Below are 23,738 nucleotides of genomic sequence, written 5' to 3'. Positions count from 1 at the left end.
CTGAAGTGGTCCTTGTATCTCTGGGATTCAAAAAATAATCTTTATTTTAATCCCATACTAGTTAGACTAGTATTTTCCTTGTGAGAATATTTTTCACTGTAAGTTCTGCTTCATCTTCTTCATTCTCACGCCTGGGTGTTCTCAGACTTCAAACTGGCTTTGAACTTCCACCCAATTTGAATTTCTCCTTTGTAATTGACACCCAATTTCAATTGGCTTGTAATTGGCACCCAAATTGAATTTCTCCTTTGTAATTGGCTCCCAATTGACTTTGACTTGACACCCAATTTCAATTGGCTTGTAATTGGCACCCAAATTGAATTTTTCCTTTGTAATTGGCTCCCAATTGACTTTTACTTGCAATTGGCTCCCAACATCTCCTGGTGCTCCAATTACTTCTCAATGTTGACTTCGAAATTAGACTTCTCTTTGAATTTCATCTCAATTCAATTGCTCCTCAATGTCTTCTTTTAATTGGTTCCCAATCTGAATTGCATCCCATACTACAACTTGAATTGGCTCCCAATTTCAATTCTTCATTGGCTCCCAACTTGAATTGGAGTTCTTTTAATTGGTCCCCAATCTGAATTGCATCCCATACTACAACTTGAATTGGCTCCCAATTTCAATTCTTCATTGGCTCCCAACTTGAATTGATTCCATTTGAAACTTGCTCCCAATTTCAATTTCTCTGAACTAGCTCCCAATTTCAATTAATCTCAATTTCTCTGAAACTGGCTCCCAATTTCAATTGATCTCAATTTCTCTGAAACTGGCTCCCAATTTCAATTGATCTCAATTTCTCTGAAACTGGCTCCCAATTTCAATTGCTTCGAACTAGCTCCCAATTTCAATTTCTATGAAATCGGCTCCCAAGTGCAATTGCATCTCAATTGCCACCCAATTTCCACTTGTAATCGGCGCCCAAAGCTTAAATTAGCGCCCAACTCCATCAGATTAATTTAATTTGACTTCTCAAATTTTACCTTGTAAAATTGTTGATGATGAATTTCAAACTTGAGCCATTTCGGATAATATATCAAGCATCATCCACTTCGTCCGTACAGCTTTTGATTAAATCTCCAATCACATTTGATGTACTTCTTTCTTTCCATAGATGCTTGATCTCTAAGTCAATTTCATGCATTCTTCCAATATTAATTTTCTTCACGAAAATTCTTCTGGGATATCTTCTTTGAGTAGTAGCGACGTGAATTCATATCATTCAACTTCTTCTTCAATTTGTCATTTTCTCCAGACAAATTCTTGATTTTCGGCTTTATATCTTCTTCTTCTATTTTCATCAATTTTCCTCTGTTTTTCTCTTTTGATAATTAAATAATTTCCCGATCATGGTCTAAGACTCTACTAGACCTAGAAATAAAATTGGGAGATCTACAAATACAAATTTGGCATATCAAAACCATTACACTTTATTCCTAACAATTTCCCCCCTTTTGATAATGCCAAAACCTATACTCAGTCATTGGCTTTAAGTCTTTGAAAAATAATCTTTTTGCTCAATTTTATTTGACAAAGCCAAGATGAGTTTAACAAATGGTTTTCTAGACACAATCAAAAGAAACTTGTGAATTAAATTTTTAGACAAGCTCCTAAACGCATCTTGAATTATTTTTTATTTTGATCATCATCAATTTTTAATTTTGTCGTGCGTTTGACATATTTCTTGTCTTTTAATTCACAAAAGTCTAATTACATTAAACAAATAAAATTAAAGACTCAAAATAGACCATGGGAAATTATTATTGAGATATTTCGAATTTTTAGAGAAAAAACGCAACAGAGGTTCGAAAATAGAGAATATATCAGCTTAAGAGAATTTTCAGATTACCTTCTGGGTTTCTTCACACCAAAGTCTTTCTTCAAGATTTCCTTGACATGTTCTCTGAGCTTGAAGAAATCATCTTTGAACTTTGCATTCTGAAATTTCTTTGTAAGCTGTCCGGCCATATAGTATCCATAAGCTTCTTTGATATTGTTGCCCGGAAGAACTCCGTTTTCCCACCATAAGACACATTCTTCGAAGCTTCTTTCTTCTCCAAGATTCATGTCCATATTTCCGGTGAAATCTCTTAGTTCATACCACATCTCGGTTTTTTTCCTTTTGCCTTCTTCTTCTTTATTCTTTTCCGAGATCCATTGGGCTTGATCGGCTGCAGGCTATTTCTTGATCATGCTTGGTAAATTTTCCTTGGTCCATATTGTTGTCTGAGTGGCGGTACCCTTAGAGCATTCAAGCCAGCCACGCTGTTCAGCAACCTTCCATGTACTCGTACCAAGACTAGGATTCGCGAACTGAGCAAAACCAATCTGAGATGGTCCTTGTGAGGATTGTCCGCGGCTTCGGCCTCTACCTTGAGTAGACACTACTGGCTGTTGTTGGCTTCCAAGAATAAATTCTTGTTGTTGCAAAGCCAAGTGACTGAGAATTTCTTCCCCCCTTTTGGCGTTATCAACCAAAAATGCTAGGGTCTTAAAATCTCGGTCTTGGTTTGCCTTCACAGTTTCAACACTGTTGTGTGTTTTAATGGAAACGGTTTGCACGTTGTCAAGCTTGTTTGTTGTAACTGCGAGTTCAGCTTCAAGTTTGTTGATTCGGATTTCTTGGTCTTGAATTGCTTTGATCTGTCTCAAGTGACGTTCGTTGTGAATCTTTTCAGCTGCTTCACGCTCCTTCTTCATGAGCTGAAGTACTTCAAGTAAGCCTTTTGTCAATTCTCCTTTTAGAATTCTTTCTGCTTTGTCAATCTGGGTCTTCAAAATATTTTGATGCTCCATTAATTCCTTCAGATTGACTCGTGTATCCGTGTGTTGTTGATCTAGCTTTTGGTTTTGTTCAACCAATTTTTCTCCAATTGTTTGACAAACAACATCACTGGATTCAGCCACTTTGACAAATAAGGATGAAAATATGCCATCATCTTGATCATTCATCTGCACAAAGTTTTGAGGGGATCCGAATGGACTTCTATTCGGATCCGTGAGAACAACTGTATCAATAAGTTGCATCCCTTCTTCTTCAGGTGATTCGGCTTCTTGATTGAGATCACCAATTTCTTCTTCTAAGACCCCTGTTCTCGTGTAGTTCTCTGTAAATAAATCTTCATTTTCTAGAACAGGGTCCATGGTAGGCATGGTAGACTCAGTATGGTGTACCGGCAATACACTGGATAACTCCTCTGTGATTTGCAGTCTACTCTCAGTAGCAACTTCTACTGCAACTTCCGCTGGTATATCTCTTCTTCTTTCTTCTGACACTTGTTCTCTTATTTCTTCTCGTACTGACACTTCTCCTCTTAATTCTTTTCTTCTTTTATCCCTTTTGTAGCCATAATACATAAAAAAAAAAAAAATTTTTAAATCCTTTTTATTTTATTTTTATTCATATATAATTTTTTTTGTGTGTCTTTTTGGCTACGAAACTTTTGATCTTTTTATATACGTAGGGATTTTTCATTTTGTAGGAGAAAGAGACAGAGAGAAAATAGAGATAACCAGAAGCACAAAATAACCATAAAATTTTATTTATCTCCTTCTTACAGAGAAGGAGAGAGAGAGAGAGATAGCATAACATTTCTTCAACAGGCAGAAAAACCCGTACTCATGCAGTCTTCTGAGTCATAGCCTCCTGGTGGTGAAGGGGCATATCCCGATCCTGAGTCACCACTGGACTCACTTTCCTCGAACATCGACCCGTTTGAGCTTGAAGATGAATAGGTTTGATTAAAAAACCTAGTAAAGTCCACTCGAGGACGGATGAACGGGTTGAGTGGCATCGGCTGAGGAGGCGGTGGAGGAGCAGGGATTTCTTGTGGCAGAGGTGCAAGAACTGGCAGACTTGGTGGAAAATTCGGGAGAGGCTCTGGTGGAGGTGGAGGTTGATAGAGCCCATCAAAACCGAAACCGGGAGGAGGTAGAACCGGTCCAAAAGTCAGTTGTTTTAAATACTGGAGATATTCTGAATTGCTCATATTCAGAATTTCAGCATACATATCAGGTTGAACAACTGGAGAGAATTTCATGAATGGAGGCTCAGACCCTTCCACTCGGTCTTGTTCTGCCAATGGTTTCTTGGCACCATCATCTTCTTCATAGATAAAGCCCGGTTCACGCGGTGGTGATTCTGCTACAGCTTGAATTTTTGGTGACTCCTTTTCTTGCTCCCTTTCATCAGATATTAACACCAGAGGGTTGCTTGGTGTTTCTCCTGCCATTTTTCGTCCGTCCGTGCGTGTTGCCCTTCGGGGTTGTTTGAGAACTTTCTCTCAGGTTCTCTGACTTTGCTTCCTTATCTCGTTTTCTTGAGACTCGCTGGACACCATCTTGCACCTGCAAAAATTCAAACAACAAAATCTTCCACAACAGGTATGTCTCGGCTGTCTCCCAATATATAGGGCGATCGGGAAGACTTATCGGTTCACTTGCCGATGGAGAGTAAATATTGTTTGCCGTCGTTTAGAGTTTACGGGATGTGACGGATAGCGGCAAGGCTTCTCATTGGCTGAGATGGCGGTGGATGGGAAGAGATTTGATGGGCAACGGTTTAGAGGGGAGAGTTTAATGAGGGGTTTAATTGCTATGTGGGAGTCGATTGAGATTATTTAGCTGAGAGGAGGTATGGGCATGCCGATTTGAGAGAGAAAATGAATCAGTTTGGAAAGATTTGATCTAGGAGAGGATTATGGGGGGGAGGTTTTAGGTTGGGTGGAGGTTTAGAAGAGGTTTGATACCCAATTAAACTCTAATTTTCCTCCTTTATCTCCTGATTTCCTTCTCAAAATCGTGTACCACAGATATAAACACACTCAAACATCTCGTTAGTAGCAAAAATTACTCCACAAATAATTAATCACACATACCAAAATATTAAACACATATACACGGCATTCCTAATTAAAATACATATAATTTGGAAATTAACACAATTAACACACATATTCCTATTTTATAATTAGAAAAAAAAAACATTAATCAGATTCCAAAATATTTTAGAAACTAACAAAAATATTAATTTCTAGATTTCTAAAACAATTTATTGCAAATTTTATCACATATACTGCATATATACGAAACACACATACAATTAACATATTAAATCACATTTTGCACATAGCACACATATATATTATCAAATAAACATGGTAAATCATTTTTAGAGCAAATTGTTCATGCAAACAAGTTAGTTAATTTACAGAAACATGAACTCATACTCAAAAACTGATTATCACATTGAAACATGCAATTGTAAGCAAATTATCAAATAAATCACGAATTGCACATTTTATCAAATTAATTTGCATGACATATGATCTCATGTTAAATAATACATGCAAATACACAAATAAATTCCTAACACATATTGCAATTTTATCACATAAATATTTCGAATAAAAACATGCATAGAAACACATAAAACAATTTATCCACGTAAAACAATTAATTTTGAGCACAAGTATCAATTTAAATAGAGAGATTAAGTCCAGTGATACTTAGCTCATTTCGATCATTCCCAACTCGTGCCTTAAGGTAGAAAATCTCGTTTCGCATAAAGGCTTCGTGAGAATATCAGCAACTTGGTTTTCCGTAGGGATATATTCGATCTTCAGATTTTTCTTTTCAACGTGATCCCTTATAAAATGATGTCGAATGTCGATATGTTTGGTTCTTGAGTGAAGCACCGGATTGTGAGTGATAGCGATTGCACTAGTATTATCACAATAAATACTAACGTCATCACAATTAACTCCGTAATCCTTCAATTGTTGCTTCATCCACAAAATTTGCGCACAACAACTTCCTGCAGCAATATATTCGGCCTCGGCGGTACTAGTTGCGATGGAATTTTGCTTTTTGCTGAACCAAGAAACAAGCCTTCCCCCCAAGAACTGGCATGTCCCGGAAGTGCTTTTTCTGTCTATTTTGCAACCTGTAAAATCCGCATCTGAAAAACCCGTTAGAGTAAAATCTGTACCTTTTGGATACCACAATCCAACATTGATTGTGCCTTTCAGATATCGTATGATCTTCTTTGTTGCGGTGAGGTGGCTTTCTTTTGGATTTGCTTGGAATCTTGCACACACTCCCACAGCATAAGAAATGTCCGGCCTGCTTGCAGTAAGATATAGAAGTGAACCAATCATTCCTCTATATTTTGTTTGATCGACATCTTTTCCATCTTCATCTTTGTCTAGCCTTGTTGATGTGCTCATTGGAATTTTGATCGATGATTTTCCATCAAGGCCAAACTTCTTTATCAAGTCGCGGGTGTACTTTGCTTGATTGATGAATACTTCTTCTTTCAGTTGTTTGACTTGTAAGCCCAAGAAGTAATTCAATTCACCCATCATGCTCATTTCGAATTTATTCTGCATAAGCTTCGAAAATTTCTCACACAAAGAATTGTTAGTGCTTCCAAAAATAATATCATCAACATATATTTGCACTAATAAAATATGATCACCATCTTGAATTCTAAATAGAGTTTTGTCAACAAGGCCTTTGGTGAATCCACAGCTTATCAAGAACATTGACAAAGTATCATACCAAGCTCTAGGTGCTTGTTTCAACCCATACAATGCCTTTTTAAGTTTGTAGACTTTATCACCTTCGCCTTTTACCTCAAAACCTGGGGGTTGTTCGACATAAACTTCTTCATCGAGTAGACCATTCAAGAATGCGCTTTTCACGTCCATTTGATAAACAGTGAAATCTTTGTGTGCGGCGTAGGCTAGGAAAATTCTGATTGCTTCAAGTCGAGCCACCGGTGCAAAAGTTTCATCAAAATCAATTCCTTCTTCTTGAGAGTATCCTTTTGCAACGAGCCTTGCTTTATTCCTAACAATCACGCCTTCTTCGTTTGCTTTGTTCCGGAATACCCATTTGGTTCCTACAACATTGTGGTTCGGCGGTCTTGGAACAAGTTCCCAAACATCATTTCTTTTGAATTGATCGAGCTCCTCTTGCATAGCATTTATCCAATCCGGATCATTGAGAGCTTCGTCAATTTCTTTTGGTTCAATCTGAGATAGATAACACGTGAACAATGCTTCCATGGTAGATGATCTTGTTTTCACGCTTTCATGGATATTCCCAATAATTAATTCTGGAGGGTGATTTTTGAGCCATCTTAAATCTGGTTGAAATGGGTGCATGGTACTGGGTGGATCCATTTGTTGTGAATTTGCAGTGTTGGTTCGAATTTCATCAATTAAATTGTCTTGAAATTGATTACCAACATCACATGCAATTTGATCATTAATTGGATCACCAACTTGTACTCCATCTCCATTCCCACGTGAGGCATCACTCCCAAAATTATTATTTAAAGAATTTCCAACTTCTTCTGGGTGAGGGATGGGATTTTCTAGAGAATTAATTTCCAACTCATCCATTCCCTGCAAAACATCATCTTCACACGTATCATTAGTATCACAAAAATCAATATGACACTTGTTACCATTTTGTGCAATTTCTTCGTCCAGTGCATCATTCTTGATCTGTGATTTTTCATCAAATACCACGTGTATGGACTCTTCAACCACCATTGATCTTTTATTCAGAACTCTGTACGCCTTGCTGGTAGCTGAATATCCTAGAAAAATTCCTTCATCTGCACGCTCATCAAAAGCTTTTAGATGCAATTTATCATTAATATGAATAAAACATTTGCATCCAAAAATATGAAAATAACCAATATTTGGTTTTCTCCCTTTATATAACTCATATGGCGTCTTCTTGTACTGCTTATGGATCATGCTTCGATTTTGCGTGTAGCAAGCAGTGTTGATAGCTTCCGCCCAATAGCGTTTCGGGAGACCGGCAGCACTAATCATCACTCGTGCGGCTTCTTTGAGCGTCCGGTTTCTTCTTTCGGCAACACCGTTTTGTTGCGGTGTTCTTGCGGCAGATAATTGATGAGAAATTCCATGTGAACTGCAAAAAGCTTGTATAACTCCATTCACGAACTCGGTTCCGCGATCCGTTCGTATTTTTGATATTTGCAATTCTTTCTCATTTTGTAGTTGCTTCAACAGCTTCGGTAGAACTTGCTCAACTTCATTTTTCTTCTTGAGAAACACGGTCCAAGTGTACCTGGAAAAATCATCAACAACAACGAGAGTATATTTCTTACCACTTACACTTATTGGATCAACTGGTCCAAATAAGTCCATATGTAGTAAGCTTAGCGGTCTTGACGTTGACTCGTGTGTCTTTGATTTGAATGATGATTTGATTTGCTTTCCGCGTTGGCATGCATCACACACTTGGTCCTTCTTGAAGATAATATCTGGCAAGCCTTCTACTAGATTCTTCTTTGCAAGCTGATTGATGGTCTTGAAGTTTAAGTGGTTGAGCTTTCTGTGCCATTCCCAATTAGCTTCATTCGAATTTCTGGCCATTAAGCACACTGAATCTTTGCTAGTGCTCCAATCCACAATATACATGTTCTTTCGCCGTTTTCCAGATAAAACAATCTCATTTGTGAGCTCATTTTTTATTAGGCAATTATCTTTAGAAAATTCTACAAGATAGCCTTTATCACAAAATTGACTAGTGCTCAACAAATTAAATTTTAATCCTTCAACGAAAGAAACATCTTCAATCTTCAAACCATTTTTCTTGATCATGCCAACTCCTTTTGTAATTCCATAATTTTAATTTCCACCGAATATAACTTTTGGTCCATCGACTTCTTTGAAATTCACTAAATATGATTTATTTCTAGTCATGTGGCGTGAGCAACCACTATCGATGTACCAAACATCCTGCAAAAAAGATTAATTAACTTTAGGTACCCATACTTGCTTGGCTCCTTTACTGTTAGTGATTTTTGGTAACCAAACCCACCTTGATCTTATTGAATTAAGATGAGGCGATTTGTAACCATTAGAGACACGATAATCATAACTCACATTAGAAAATATTTTTGGCGCCGGGTTTTGAAAATTATTTTTATATTTTGGCACTTGGGAAGAGAATGGTTGCTTTGGTCTATAAAAAGTATTACATCTATTGCACAACCAATCTTTTTGAGTGGGATAAAATCTCCCAACTTTATTTCTAGAAAAGCTTCCCTCTTTTCTATGAAATCTTTTTGCACTTGACTCTTTGGCATATCTTTGCTTGTAGAATTTTTGTTGCTTTGCCGTAGTATGAACTTGTTTCGGCCTTTCAACATTCAGCTTTGCGTTTGATTGATAGCCAAGTCCTTGTCTCATTGTGCTATTCTGACTTTTAACAAATTTTACCACTTGAACTTTATTATTTAAAGTAGTAGTAGAATTAGTCAGATTTTGAGGGGTTTGAGAACATGTGGAGTCATAACCAATTCCGGTTCTATCTCCTGATGGCTTTTGCATGCTCACCATTTTATCTATAATTTTAGACGAATTAGTGAACGTAGCAATAGTAGCTCTAAAATTATGTTCTCTAACCTCTCTTGCTTTACACTCTTCTTGAAGATGAATATTTTCATTCTTCAATTTACTCACTTCAAGTAAAGCATCTTGCAATTTTTTATTCATTTCTTCTTTTTCAAGAATTAGAATATTATTGCGCTCCTTGAGTTGAGGATGAGTGAGCATAATCTCTTGACAATCTCGCATTAGATTATCAATAGATTCACGAGAAAAAGAGGAATTAACAGAATTGAAAGAATTAGAACTTACCTCTTCTTCCTCTGCGTCAAGAGCCATAAGACAATCTTCACTTGTACTCAACTCAATTGACTTGCATATTAGCGCCGTATCATCATCCGAATATGAGCTTTCATCGCTTGATGATGAATCCTCTGAATCATCATTTTCGTTTGGTTCGTTGCCAACGAGAGCTTTTCTTTTGTCGCGCTTGAACCTTTTGCTTTCGGATTTGTTCGGTGTAGATTCAACATTTTTGCCTTGATACTTGCTAACGATCGGATACGGAAAATTTATTTTAAAATGTCCGGGTTTGCGGCAATTGTAGCACAAATCCTTATTTTCTTCGACTTTTTCTTCTTGTGTTATGCGAGAGATGAATTTTCCACGAGCAGAATTTTTGTTGTCTCCTTTTCGCATAAACCTTCTAAACTTTTTGACAAAAAGAGCAAATTGTTCGTCAGTCATAAAATCAACATTATTTTCTACTGACCTGGAGGTTGACGGTTGTTCGGCCATTAGAGCAGCATTTCGAGCTTCATGAACATCATCATCTTTGGCCTTCATTTCGAACTCATATGCTTTTAGATCACTAAATAATTTGTCTGTTGACAACATTCTTAGATCTCGGTGATCGCGCATAGCCGTAACCTTCATATCCCATGCAGATGGTAAGCCTCGTAGGATTTTGAGATTAATTTCTTTTTGGCTAATATTTTTGCCAAGATCACTAATCTCTCCAAGAACTTTGATCATTCGAGCTTCCATGTCTGCAACACTTTCATTTGAGAGCATTTTGAAATCTTCGAACTTCTTCATGGCGATTGTGAGCTTATTGTCCATTTCTTGTTCATCTCCTTCGCCAATCTTGATGAGAGTTTCCCATATTTCTTTGGCAGTGGCACACTTTCGGATCTTCGGAAATATTGTATCATCAACGGCTTTGAATAGAATATCCTTTGCAATATTGTCAAGATTATTCCGCGTTCTATCGTCCGATATCCATTCCGGTTTTGGCTTTGTACGTACTGTGGAGCATCCGGGGATATAACAAACGCCGTATTGACTTTTAATATTTCTATAGGGCCAGTGGAAATAACTTCCCACATTTCATCGTGTAAAGCCGATAAGTGTACCTGCATACGAACTTTCCAATCATCAAATTTATCAAGAGAGAATAATAGATTTTGAGCTAAATCTTTCTTCATCATCATCACGAGAGATATGAAAGATTAATCCAATTCACACACTTTGTAGAATGGATCAGCCTAGCAGTCAAAAATAGTTAACCCAGTTGGGCAACGTGTTTAAATACCAAAGATTGGTACAAACTAACTCAAATAGGCTACAGGCTCTGATACCAATTGTTGGTATCAGTTAGAGACAAATTCTGACTCGGATAGGCACCTGCTCTGATACCAATTGTTGGTCCCAAAAGAGGTAAGGTGAAAGTCTAGAGGGGGGGGGGGGGGTGAATAGACTTTCAAACTTTTTCGCACAGCACAACAATTGCTAAGACAGAGATAAACCAAAACTCATAACTAGATTGTTAGAGTATGGTGCACAGCGGAAATAATTAAACATAAAGTGTGTGTGAGATTGTGTGAGCAGTATATCTTCGTGAGAGCGAATATGTAAAGAGCAGTATGTAAAGAAAGCAGTAAAGAACACAAGACAATTATAGTGGTTCGCGAGGTGGTGTAATCCTCCTACTCCACTTGCTCTTTTCTCCAAGAGCCAATTCACTATATCTACCACTCCTTGGTTCCAAGATACAATGAATTTCCGTGATCTAGTGCTTTGATCACAAAGCCCGCACTAATCACGCCCAGTGACACCACACTGCTGCTTCGGGTTTCACGTCGCCGCGCTACTATCCCAGGATTTCACGACTCCGCGTTACTTTCCCCCCGTCTTCCACATTCCGGTAGAAACGTATCCCGTGATCTGGTGCTTTGATCACCAAGCCCACACCAATCACGCCCAGTGCCTCCGACTTCTGAGACTCTGTAGATGATCTTCAATGATGCGCAGGTCTCTTTGATGAAGATAAACACTCTGGAAAGATTTCTCTTGACAGCTCTGAGTGTTTTCTCTCTTTGAATATATCAAGTAAAGCACTTGATATTTTGCTCTGTTTAAGAACTCTCAGAATATTTTTCTCTTGAAGCTCTCTGAGTTCTTTTTCTCACACTTGAAGATTTTAGCTCTTTTAAGCTTAATTGCTCTATTCGATCCTTTGATAGATTCGAATTTTCTGCTCTCTTGTTCGTAAGTTCCCCTTCTTCAAGTCTTCATATCTTCATCATTTTATAGCTGGTAATGAGAATCTGTCCGTTGGAAAGAGACGCTCTCATTTTTGAAATCTTGTATCTTTTGTCAGAGATCTTATCTTATCTTCTGCAAAAATGTCAGAAAGAGATAAGCTAGCCGTTGATGGAGTTTCATCTCCATGTAAATGAGCTTCCAAACTTCATCTGATATTCCTCTGGTTTAACGTTGAATGGAAATATCTGGGTCTCAGTTTTGGTGTAGAATGGCTTCTCTGATTAGCTCTGAAGTGGTCCTTGTATCTCTGGGATTCAAAAAATAATCTTTATTTTAATCTCATACTAGTTAGACTAGTATTTTCCTTGTGAGAATATTTTTCACTGTAAGTTCTGCTTCATCTTCTTCATTCTCACGCCTGGGTGTTCTCAGACTTCAAACTGGCTTTGAACTTCCACCCAATTTGAATTTCTCTTTTGTAATTGACACCCAATTTCAATTGGCTTGTAATTGGCACCCAAATTGAATTTCTCCTTTGTAATTGGCTCCCAATTGACTTGGCACCCAAATTGAATTTCTCCTTTGTAATTGGCTCCCAATTGACTTTGACTTGCAATTGGCTCCCAACATCTCCTGGTGCTCCAATTACTTCTCAATGTGACTTTGACTTGCAATTGGCTCCCAACATCTCTTGGTGCTCCAATTACTTCTCAATGTTGACTTCGAAATTAGACTTCTCTTAGACTTCTCTTTGAATTTCATCTCAATTCAATTGAGGTGTTGACTTTGAAATTAGACTTCTCTTTGAATTTCATCTCAATTCAATTGCTCCTCACTGTCTTCTTTTAATTGCATCCCATACTATTTCTCTTAGACTTCTCTTTGAATTTCATCTCAATTCAATTGCTCCTCACTGTCTTCTTTTAATTGCATCTCATACTACAACTTGAATTGGCTCCCAATTTCAATTCTTCATTGGCTCCTCATTGCATCCCATACTACTTTACTTCTCTTAGACTTCTCTTTGAATTTCATCTCAATTCAATTGCTCCTCATTGTCTTTTTTTAATTGCATCCCATACTACAACTTGAATTGGCTCCCAATTTCAATTCTTCATTGGCTCCTCATTGCATCCCATACTACTTTACTTCTCTTAGACTTCTCTTTGAATTTCATCTCAATTCAATTGCTCCTCACTGTCTTCTTTTTTACTTCTCTTAGACTTCTCTTTGAATTTCATCTCAATTCAATTGTCTTTTTTACTTCTCTTAGACTTCTCTTTGAATTTCATCTCAATTCAATTGCTCCTCACTGTCTTCTTTTAATTGCATCCCATACTACAACTTGAATTGGCTCCCAATTTCAATTCTTCATTGGCTCCTCACTGTCTTCTTTTAATTGCATCCCATACTACAACTCCCAATTTCAATTCTTCATTGGCTCCTCACTGTCTTCTTTTAATTGCATCCCATACTACAACTTGAATTGGCTCCCAATAATTGCATCCCATACTACAACTTGAATTGGCTCCCAATTTCAATTCTTCATTGGCTCTTTCAATTCTTTTAATTGCATCCCATTCAATTTCAATTTCTCTGAGCTAATCTCAATTTCTCTGAAACTGGCTCCCAATTTCAATTGCTTCGAACTAGCTCCCAATAAGCCTAATCTCAATTTCTCTGAAACTGGCTCCCAATTTCAATTGCTTCGAACTAGCTCCCAATAAGCTTAAACTAGCGCCCAACTCCATCAGATTAATTTAATTTGACTTCTCAAATTTTACCTTGTAAAATTATTGATAGTGAGTTTCGAACTTGAACTATTTCGGATAATATATCAAGCATCATCCACTTCGTCAGTACAGCTTTTGATTAAATCTCCAATCACATTTGATGTACTTCTTTCTTTCCATAGATGCTTGATCTCTAAGTCAATTTCATGCATTCTTCCAATATTAATTTTCTTCACGAAAATTCTTCTGGGATATCTTCTTTGAGTAGTAGCGACGTGAATTCATATCATTCAACTTCTTCTTCAATTTGTCATTTTCTCCAGACAAATTCTTGATTTTCGGCTTTATATCTTCTTCTTCTATTTTCATCCATTTTCCTCTGTTTTTCTCTTTTGATAATTAAATAATTTCCCGATCATGGTCTAAGACTCTACTAGACCTAGAAATAAAATTGGGGGATCTACAAATACAAATTTGGCATATCAAAACCATTACACTTTATTCCTAACAAGCGGTGCGGAGGACTGCCCCAATCGGTTGGTCCGTCAGAACACGTATGGCACGTCCTTGGAAATAGGGAGCCAACTTCTTCGACGCTGTGTATAAGGCGTAGACAATCTTTTCCAGTCGGGAGTAGCGGAGCTCGGGACCATGGATCGCGTGGCTCACATAGTAAACCGGTCGCTGCACCCCCTCCAGATCTGTCCGGCATAACACCGCACTGACAGTTTGATCGGACACGGCTAAATAGACATCAAGCTCTTCCCCGGGCTCGGGCTTAGACAGCACGATTGGTGACATCAAATACTCTTTCAGCTCATCAAAAGTCAGTCGACATTCATCGTCCCATACAAATCCATTGACCTTTCGAAGCACTTTGAAAAACGGTAAAGCGCGCTCAGCCAACTTCGAGAGGAACGTACTCAAGGCTGCCAATCTCTCGGTCAATTGTTGGACCTCCCGGACGGTTGTGGGTGGGTGCATGTCGACGATTGCTTTAAATTTGGCGAGATCTGGCTCGATCCCCCTCTTTGTCATCATATATCCTAGGAACTTCCCGGTCTGAACAACGAACGTGCACTTGGTCGGGTTCAAACGTAGCTGGTACGTCCGCATGATCTGGAAGCACTGTCGGAGATCCCGAGTGTGGTCCACTCAGTCCCGGCTCTTCACCAGCATATCATCAATGTAAGTTTCCATCGTCCGGCCTAGCAGGTCCTCAAAGAGCATGTTGACCATGCGCTGGTATGTTGCTCCTGCATTGCGTAGACCGAACGACATAACCCAGTAACAATATAAACCATCGGGCGTGACGAACGCCGTTTTGCTCTCGTCTTCATGGCTCATCATAATCTGGTGATAACCTTTGAAAGCGTCCATGAAGCTCATCAGTTCGGCCCCAGCCGTTTCATCGACCATCTGATGAATGCTCGGCAAGGGGTAGGGATCCAACGGGCATGCTTTATTTAGATCGGTGAAGTCGATGCAATTCTCCATGATGGAGGCTTAGGGACCAACAATATATTGGCCACCACTCGGGATAAGTGACCGGCCGAATGTGCCCGATCGCTGCCATCTTCTTCACCTCTTCGCGAACAAACTCTCAGCGATCGGAGGACAAATGTCGAGTCCTCTGAACGATCGGTTTGGCGGCAGGGTCTACAGCCAACCGATGGTAGATAACCGTTCGATCAATCCCAGGCATATCTTCATGTAGGGCTGTGCATAACCCGTCCAACCAGCCCAACCCGTCCAACTCGCGCCATGTCGTTGTTCTCGCAGTGGATAAGCGAAACCGAATAGCAACCCGACGCCCTTTGTTTGGAATTTCCGATTTAATATGTAATCGGTTAGGGTTGGCTAAAAAGCAACCCGATCCGTCCGAAAACCCGAAACTATATATATATTATATGTATATGGATAATACGACGTCGTGTGGGGATTATATATATATATATATATATATATATATATATATATATATGCCTTATATGCGCTAGGGTTTGCTTAGGGCTTCATTTCTCAGCTGCGCAGCTTCTACTTCTCTCTCACTCTCTGAGACTCAGAGTCTCAGAGACTCAGAGACTCAGACTCTTCACTCTCTTATCTTCTCTAAGACTCTAAGTTTCTCGACTAGTCTCAGTCTCTCAGAGGCTTCGAGGGTTCTATAGTTCACTCGTTCTGCACAGCCTACTCTTGAGCCGTGGTGGAAGCCTCAACTCTCAAGCCAACGAAGCCTTGGTGGAAGCCCCTGTGTCTAGACATCCAGTGTCCCTGTATGGCTGTGTTGATTGCTTGAAGAGTGAAGTTGAAGACCTAGTTCTCCGGGAAAATATTGGAGAAAAAGAGTAATCGAAAACATATTTTTAATACTGTTTTTTTAGGGTTCTTGTGTAAGTTGTTTTATTTATGATTGATACTTGGATAGTTTGTGGGGTTTCTGTATATTCTGATTATTTGCATTATTCTGCGATTTGTGATGAAATTGTGACTTTGTGAGCCTACTTTGTACGTGAGTCAGTGAGTCACTGGCTCACTAAGCCCTAATTTTTGGGGCTTTCCATATAAATGATGAATTTGTCAAATTCCTGATATATGGTTTCATGTTTATGGTAATAGGACCCTTAACTTTGTACAGACTGTATATATGTAATTATGTTACATATTGTAGTGGTGGAAGCCTAAATTTGATTAATGTGATTATGGATTTTATGAATTATGAGATTGAATTGTATTGTGTAATTGTGTTGATTGTATGAGCAGTTGAGCACAAAGCCCTAAACCTCCTAAGTCCTAAGGCAGTAAGGTTTGGGCATCAGTGCATCTGGACACCCTCCAACCTAAACTGAAGAGGAGCATGGAGTAGAAGCTCCAGGTACTGAGAGAAATCCTTAGACAAATCCTATGCCTTCTCCTCCTGTTGTTCCTAGAAAGAAGAGGAAAGAGGTGGAGTCTAGATCCAAAGTATGGGATCATTTTGAAAAGATCCGTGATCCTGTAGGTGATCCTGAGGGACCAGTAGTTAAGGGCAAATGCCTTTATTGTGCAAAAATTTATAAATGTGAAAGTAAAAAGCATAGCACTTCCTCATTGAAAAACCATATGGTGGCCTACCTCAAAAATCCTCATTCTAAGGATACAAGGCAGTCTCTTCTCACCTTTAATGATGTTTATACCTCTGGAACAGAAGCTTCTGAGAGGGTTTTGGGGACTTGGGTTTTCAACCAAGAGGCTATTAAGAGGGCATTGTGTGAGATGATCATTGTTGATGAACTTCCCTTTAGGATTGTTGAGGGAAATGGCTTTAGAAAATTCATTTTAGTTGCTTGTCCAAGGTTTCAAATCCCTTCTAGGTGGACCATTTCTAGAGACATTTACCAGATTTACCTAGATGAGAGACTAAGCCTAAAAAAGTTGTTCAGGGTGAGCACCCAAAGGGTCAGCTTGACCACTGATACATGGACCTCTGTCCAAAGGATAAATTACATGTGCATTACTGCACATTTCATTGATGATCAGTGGAAGCTTAACAAAAAGATCATTTCCTTTGTCCCAATTTCTTCTCATAAGGGAGAATACATAGCCAAAGCCCTTGAGAGTTGTCTTCTTGATTGGGGGATAAAAAATGTCTTCACTGTTACTGTTGATAATGCCTCTTCAAATGACACAGCTTTGGGGTTTTTCAAGAACAAACTTCTGTCTTGGGGTGGGTCTTCTATTAGGGTTCAATATATGCACATGAGGCGTTCTCCTACAAGACTCAAGAAGTTTTTCAAGACCATGTGTTGAACTTAGTGGTCCAGGATGGGTTGAGATAGGCAGGTCCTTCTGTTAAGAAAGTTAGAGATGTTGTGAGATGGGTGAGGAGCTCTCCTGCAAGACTCAAGAAGTTTAGAGAGCTTACTGTGCTTAATGGGGGTGGAAGCCAAATGTGCATTACTACTTGATGTTCCAACAAGATGGAACAGCACATACATGATGCTCAACACTGCCCTTCAATACCAGAGGGCATTTGAAGCTTATGAGAATGATTCCTCAGTGACTGCTGACTTATCTAATTCTATTTCAAATTTTATGGATTGGCTTTCTGTGCAAAGCTTAGTCCATTTTCTAAAAGGCTTCTATGAGATGACTGTGAGAATATCTGGTTCTCTCTATGTCACTTTTCAAATACTTTCTTTTCTGAGATTTCTGACTTAGGTTGCATGCTGGATGACATGGTTAACTCTGTTTCAACCTCCGAAAAGGTAAATTGTAAACATTTTGTGAATGTGTTTGTATGAATCTGTGAATTGTGTTTAACTTTGATTTTATTTTTTCTATGTTATGTCTGTTTTTTTAGGAAATGGGGTCCCATATGAAACAAAAATTTGAAAAATATTGGGGAGATCCTGAAAAAATGAACTTCTTGATATTCTATGCCACTATTTTGGATCCTAGGGATAAGATTGAGTACATGCTGCCCAATTTGCCCAGTTATATGGTGATGATAAAGGAAAATCATGCTTTGAAAAGGTTCAATCTTCTATGGTTGTGCTGTTTAATGATTATACAGCCACCTACCATGTGCAGTCTGCATCCCCTATTGTGCAATCTATGCAATCTGAACCTGTCCATTCTCAAACTTCAGTTGGAAAACCTCAGGCTAGAATGAAAAGCCAGCTAAAAAAACAGAGAATGGAGACTGGTGGAAGCAGTAAAGAAACTAAACTCCAAATTTATCTAAGTGAAAAATTAGTGGAAGATGAAGAAAATGTGGACTTTGATGTGCTAAGATGGTGGAAGGTTAACAGTGATAGATTTCCTATACTCTCTAAAATGGCAAGGGATGTGCTGGCTGTTCCCATTTCAACTGTTGCCTCTGAGAGTGCATTCAGTACTAGTGGTAGGGTATTAGATGCTTTTAGGAGTTCCTTAACTCCTAAAATTGTTGAAGCCCTAGTCTGTGCACAAGATTGGTTGAGGCACCCAATCATCCAATCTCTGTTGAGGAAAACTTGGATGATGTTGAAAGATTAGAGAAGGGTATTCTTTTTATTTTCTAACTTTCTAGGTTTCAACTTTATAAATTGTTAATTGTTACAGTTTCTAAACTCTTTTTTTTTTTCTTTTTGTGCAGAATTGTCCACTGGAGCTGCTGGTTCTTCACTAAGTACTGTTGGAACATTCCCAATAATTGCTGTAATACTTTTATAATTTATTAGTTTATATAGCACTCCTTTCTGTTTAGTTTGATTGCTAAATGTGTGGACTCTTTGAGGCAACTCAGGTAAGATTCCAGAACTGCTAATTGCTAAGTGGCTTGGTAACTTTTTTATAAATGTTGCTGCCCTTACTCAGTTAGATCTCTGGTATTATGTCTTCTCTGGAATTCTGGTATATCACTTCCCTTCCTCTCATAGTCTCCTTTCTGTTTAGTTTGTGTTTATTATGGCTATTATGATGCTTCCACCATTTGTCTGAATTAAAAGGACTTTGGGTGTTTGGTATGTTGCTCTGAGACAAAACTCATGAAGCAATTTGCCCCCAACTCTAAAATGATATGAAAAAAAAAAAGCAATATGAGTATTTATTATTATTATTATTATTATTATTATTTATTATCTTGAGTTGATATGTCATATGTAGACATGTAGTTCTCTTTGTCTTTATTGGCTTTAAGCCTTTAATGGTTTTATAATTGAGCAGGAAGAGGAGGAATGGATGAATGCTGAATGCTGACTGCTGATTGTTGACTAATGCTGATTGCTGAGTACTTGAGTAGTTGAGTGTTGTAAAGTGTAAACCAGTAATAGTGTAATTTGCTTATTGCTGATTTGAAAATTGTTGATTTTGTGAACTTCAATTTTGCTTTTTGAACACTTCACAGTTCACAGTTGGACTTGGTCAGTTTGAACTTTGAACTTTTGTGAATTGTAATTGCAATATGTAGCTAAATGCTTAAATAGTAAATAGCTTTGGTAATTTAGTTTTAAGTTATTAAGTTTCAACTTTAAACAGTTTTTTTTTTTTTTTAATGTTGTATAATCCAAATTGAAACCGAAAATCGACCCCCACCTGACCCTATCCGAACAGGGGAAATCCGAAAGGATTTTGTAATAAATTCGAACGGATTGAGGTAGTTTTTCCCAATCCGAAATCCGGACGGGTGGATGGTTCCAAAAACCGAACCGCCCGAACCCGTCCGATGCACAGCCCTATCTTCAGGTCCCCATGCGAATATGTTAGCAAACTCCCGAAGTATAGCTAACACCTCTAGTCGAAGTTCAGGGGTAAGAGCCCGACCGATCTTAACCTTCCGCTCGGGCTGGTCTTCCGACAAAGGAACCTCCTAGATTTCTTCGGATGGCTCAGGTTGTTCTTTCCGGTCCTTGACAGCCTCCCGGATGATTGTGCTTACTCGGGACGAACCCGCATCACGCCGATTAACTGCTCGGGAATAGCACTTCTTGGCCGACTGAACGTCACCGCGTAGAACTCTAACCCCAGCCGGGGTAGGAAACTTCATGCACATGTGAGGCATAAATATAATTCCCCCGACCTTCATGATGGTCGGGCGGCCTAGGATCACGGTGTGGACGCAGTGAAGATTCACGACCACAAATTCCATCTCCGTCTTAACTGACTTGGGAGGAGTTCCTAGCTCAACCGTGAGGACGATTTTTCCTTCGGGGCGAATGGTAGCCCCGATAAATCCCGACAAAGGCACACCGACCGGAATCAGCTCCCGTCGATCGAGTTTCAATTTTTCGAAAACGTCCAAATAAAGGACATTAACGCTGCTCCCGGTATCCACCATCACCCTTTGTACGTCGACTCCCATGATGTCGATCGTAACAACAAGAGCTTCCATCCCGGTGTCTCCGCTCTCAGGATTATCTTCAAGAGAAAAAGTGATCGGCTCCATTTTTTGCCTCTTACCACTCCCCTGGGAATCGACAATCGCCGCCGAAAATAACATGAATAGTCGGTTTCGATGATGGTCGGCTACCAGACGGGGGATCGGGATCTCTTCGATCCTGGTCTGATCGATCGGGGCGATTGGAGCGTCTGTGATCTTTTCTCTCGGTTGTTCTCTTGTTCTCTTCTCGCTTCCCTACACACTTATCCAACTTTCCCAACTGAAGCAATTCTTCCAACAACTGTTTCAGGTGTGTGCACTCCTCCGTGTCATGCCCAGCCGGTCCCGGATGAGGTAGACGAATGAGGTTGCAGGACTGGGCGTATTGCATGGCTTCCGCAGCCAATCGGTTTAATGCCGTGAAATCCCCCGGTCAGGCTCGGGGTCGGGGATGGTCTTCGCCCGACCGGTTGTCCGACCGACTAGAGGGTTTCCGGGACGTTCCGACCTCTTAGGAGCGTTTGACGGCATTTGCCTCTCCAGCATTGGCATAATCCGTCACTCTACGGAGTGCTTCTTCATAAGTTACAGGCGGGTGGAGTATAAAATCCTGATATAGGTAACCGGCTTGGAGCGAAATGTGTAGCATGTGAATGGCTGTCAAGTCATCCATTGGCTTGACCGCTGCCTTCCACTTGACTAAAAAATCAATCAAGCTCTCTCCTTCCAACTGCTTAGCTTTCTCAAGGTACATGTAAGGCTTCCAGATAACTTTGGATGTTACAAACTTCCGAGTGAACTTGGTTGCCAAACTGGCGAAATCAGAAATGGACCTCGGTTGCAATGTCCTGAACGACTCAGCCGCCCGACAGGAAAGCGTCGAGTAAAAGGTCCGGCACATCACGGCGTCAGTTACGCCCATCATCAGCATATTGCTATAGTAGGTGTTGATATGGACCTCAGGGTCTGTCCGGCCGTCATATTCTTTGTTTCCAGGGATTCCCAAATCAAGCGGGTAGGGTTGAGCCATGATCTCCGCCGTGAAGGGTGTCCGCAATAATAAAGCGGTATGATTGGGAGGAGGCCTTGAGGCATGCTCGTTCTGCCAACGAGTAAATTCTGCGCGGAGATCGTTTAACATTCCTCGGGTCTCGTCTTGTTCGACCGTACGGGCTGGTTCCCGAGCCCGTCGACGACGATGTGCTTGAGACCCACTATGTCCTGACGATCCCGATTGACTGGCTGCTCGCATAGGAGAATCAATCGAGCGCCTATTTGGATCCTGCGGTCCCAATCTTTGCCTCATTGCTGGTCGGAGTCGCTCAAACGCACTAGCTCGGTTGTCTTCGGGTTCGGGCTCGTGCATCATCTGCTCGGGCTCATGTGCCACCTGGCCATGCATGTCCTGCCATGGTTCCTCCATGGCCCCTGCCCCCTGGGATCCCAACCTCGAGTGAGCCGAGCGTCTAGCCCGAGAACCGGGCTGAACCTCGGGCTCGGTCGGTATTGCTGGTTGGCTCAAGGGAGCAGAGACTAGAGCCATGGACACAGGCATGTATGGCGGATAACCGACAGGTGGATAATACATAGGTGTCCCAAGCCAACAACCATACTGAGGAGGAGGTACTGGATATGGGTAGTTCGCCGAGAACGGGTATTATTGACCGGGCGTTGGATACATAGGCTGTATGTAGTTGATTGGGTTGAGAGCCACCGATCGAGGAGGTGAAAGGTTCAGATTCAGGTCAATTGTCTGACCCTGGTGTTGTGTATAGTTGTGGTCGGAGGAGCTAGCTTCCTCGTCCTCCGGTGCTTGATACATGAATGGATACATGATGATGATCGGGATGTGGTACTCGTCTACAGTAGCTTTTCGTACTGGGTCCCAACGGACCGCGCCAAAATGATAGTACAAATATCCACGTAATGCGGTCAAAGTACTGATTGAGAACGAATAATAATAGTAAAAGGGGATTTTATTGATCAACAGTAGTCCTAGTACAATCTAGATGGTTATCCCGAGGGCCGACTGATTGCGGTCGAGCAGGTCTGTAAATAACCTATTGATCGTCCAAAAGTCCCCCTCACTGTAGCCGCCGTGGGTACTTATAGCCTTTGGCCGAAGACAAACTTCCGGCCTACCGGCATGTAACCCACGTAACCTCCACGCGTCTTCATCCGGCGAGCCCTCTCTGTCAACGCATAACATTGTCACGTGCCTCTCTTCAACATCCCTGTCTCTTCATAAGGTAAAGGCACGATAACCGGGAAATAACACCGGTCGGGAAACCCAGCGGTCGGGTCCAACCGCCTTGTCTTGAACGACACCCGACCTAAAGATCCTGCATAAACAATAAGATGAACCCAACCTATGTCGGTCGGGATATACCCTACCAATATTGATAAACATAAATAATTAAAAATTATAATTCGAGTTATATATACACAAATAATATATGTATTTTATACACACATATATGATTTACCATTCATAGAATTATAGAAATAATATATTACTAAATATAACTATGGTAACATTTAATTAAAATCTAAATAAAATCATACTTACCAATTGAAGAATGTAAGAAAAAAGATATTGTGTATGCATGTACATGGTAATAATAATGTGAAAGATAACAGAAGTTATAACGGCAAGGATATTTTTGTCCAAATAATTATGTAGTACAACATTTATAGCATAAGGTACAACAAAAGTTAACAGAAAAAACGGACATAAAATCAGGGACATAACCTGGATTGAAACTTATTATGTTTTTAGATTTTAGATACACACACACATTTATATATTTCTTACTTTACGCCTAATTAAATTTATTTCCTATTTCACCACCACCACCACCGCCACCACCGATGTCGTCATCGCCACCGCCACCACCATCACTACCACTGCCGCCACCACCGCCACCACCACCACCCACCGCCACTGCCGCCACCACCAACACATATTTTTATAAGGGTATTTATGTCTTTTAAAACATATTTCATTTCTATTCCTTAAACCAACCAAACACTGTAATATAAATCCTAAAGTCTATTCCTTCCGCGAACCAAACAATAGAATACAATTCCTATTTTATTCCTTGCCTATTCCATTCCTTATGGAATAGAATTCCCATTACCCCAAAATTCATTCCGAGAACCAAACATGCTGTAAGGGTGTGTTTAGTTCATGGGTTTAACTCTAATGAATGGGTATCAAAGTGATTGGTATTGTTTGGT

The sequence above is a fragment of the Ipomoea nil genome, unplaced genomic scaffold, assembly GCF_001879475.1.
Source record: "Ipomoea nil cultivar Tokyo-kokei standard unplaced genomic scaffold, Asagao_1.1 scaffold3199, whole genome shotgun sequence".
NCBI lineage: Eukaryota > Viridiplantae > Streptophyta > Magnoliopsida > Solanales > Convolvulaceae > Ipomoea > Ipomoea nil.
Note: the sequence above shows the minus strand (reverse complement) of the source record.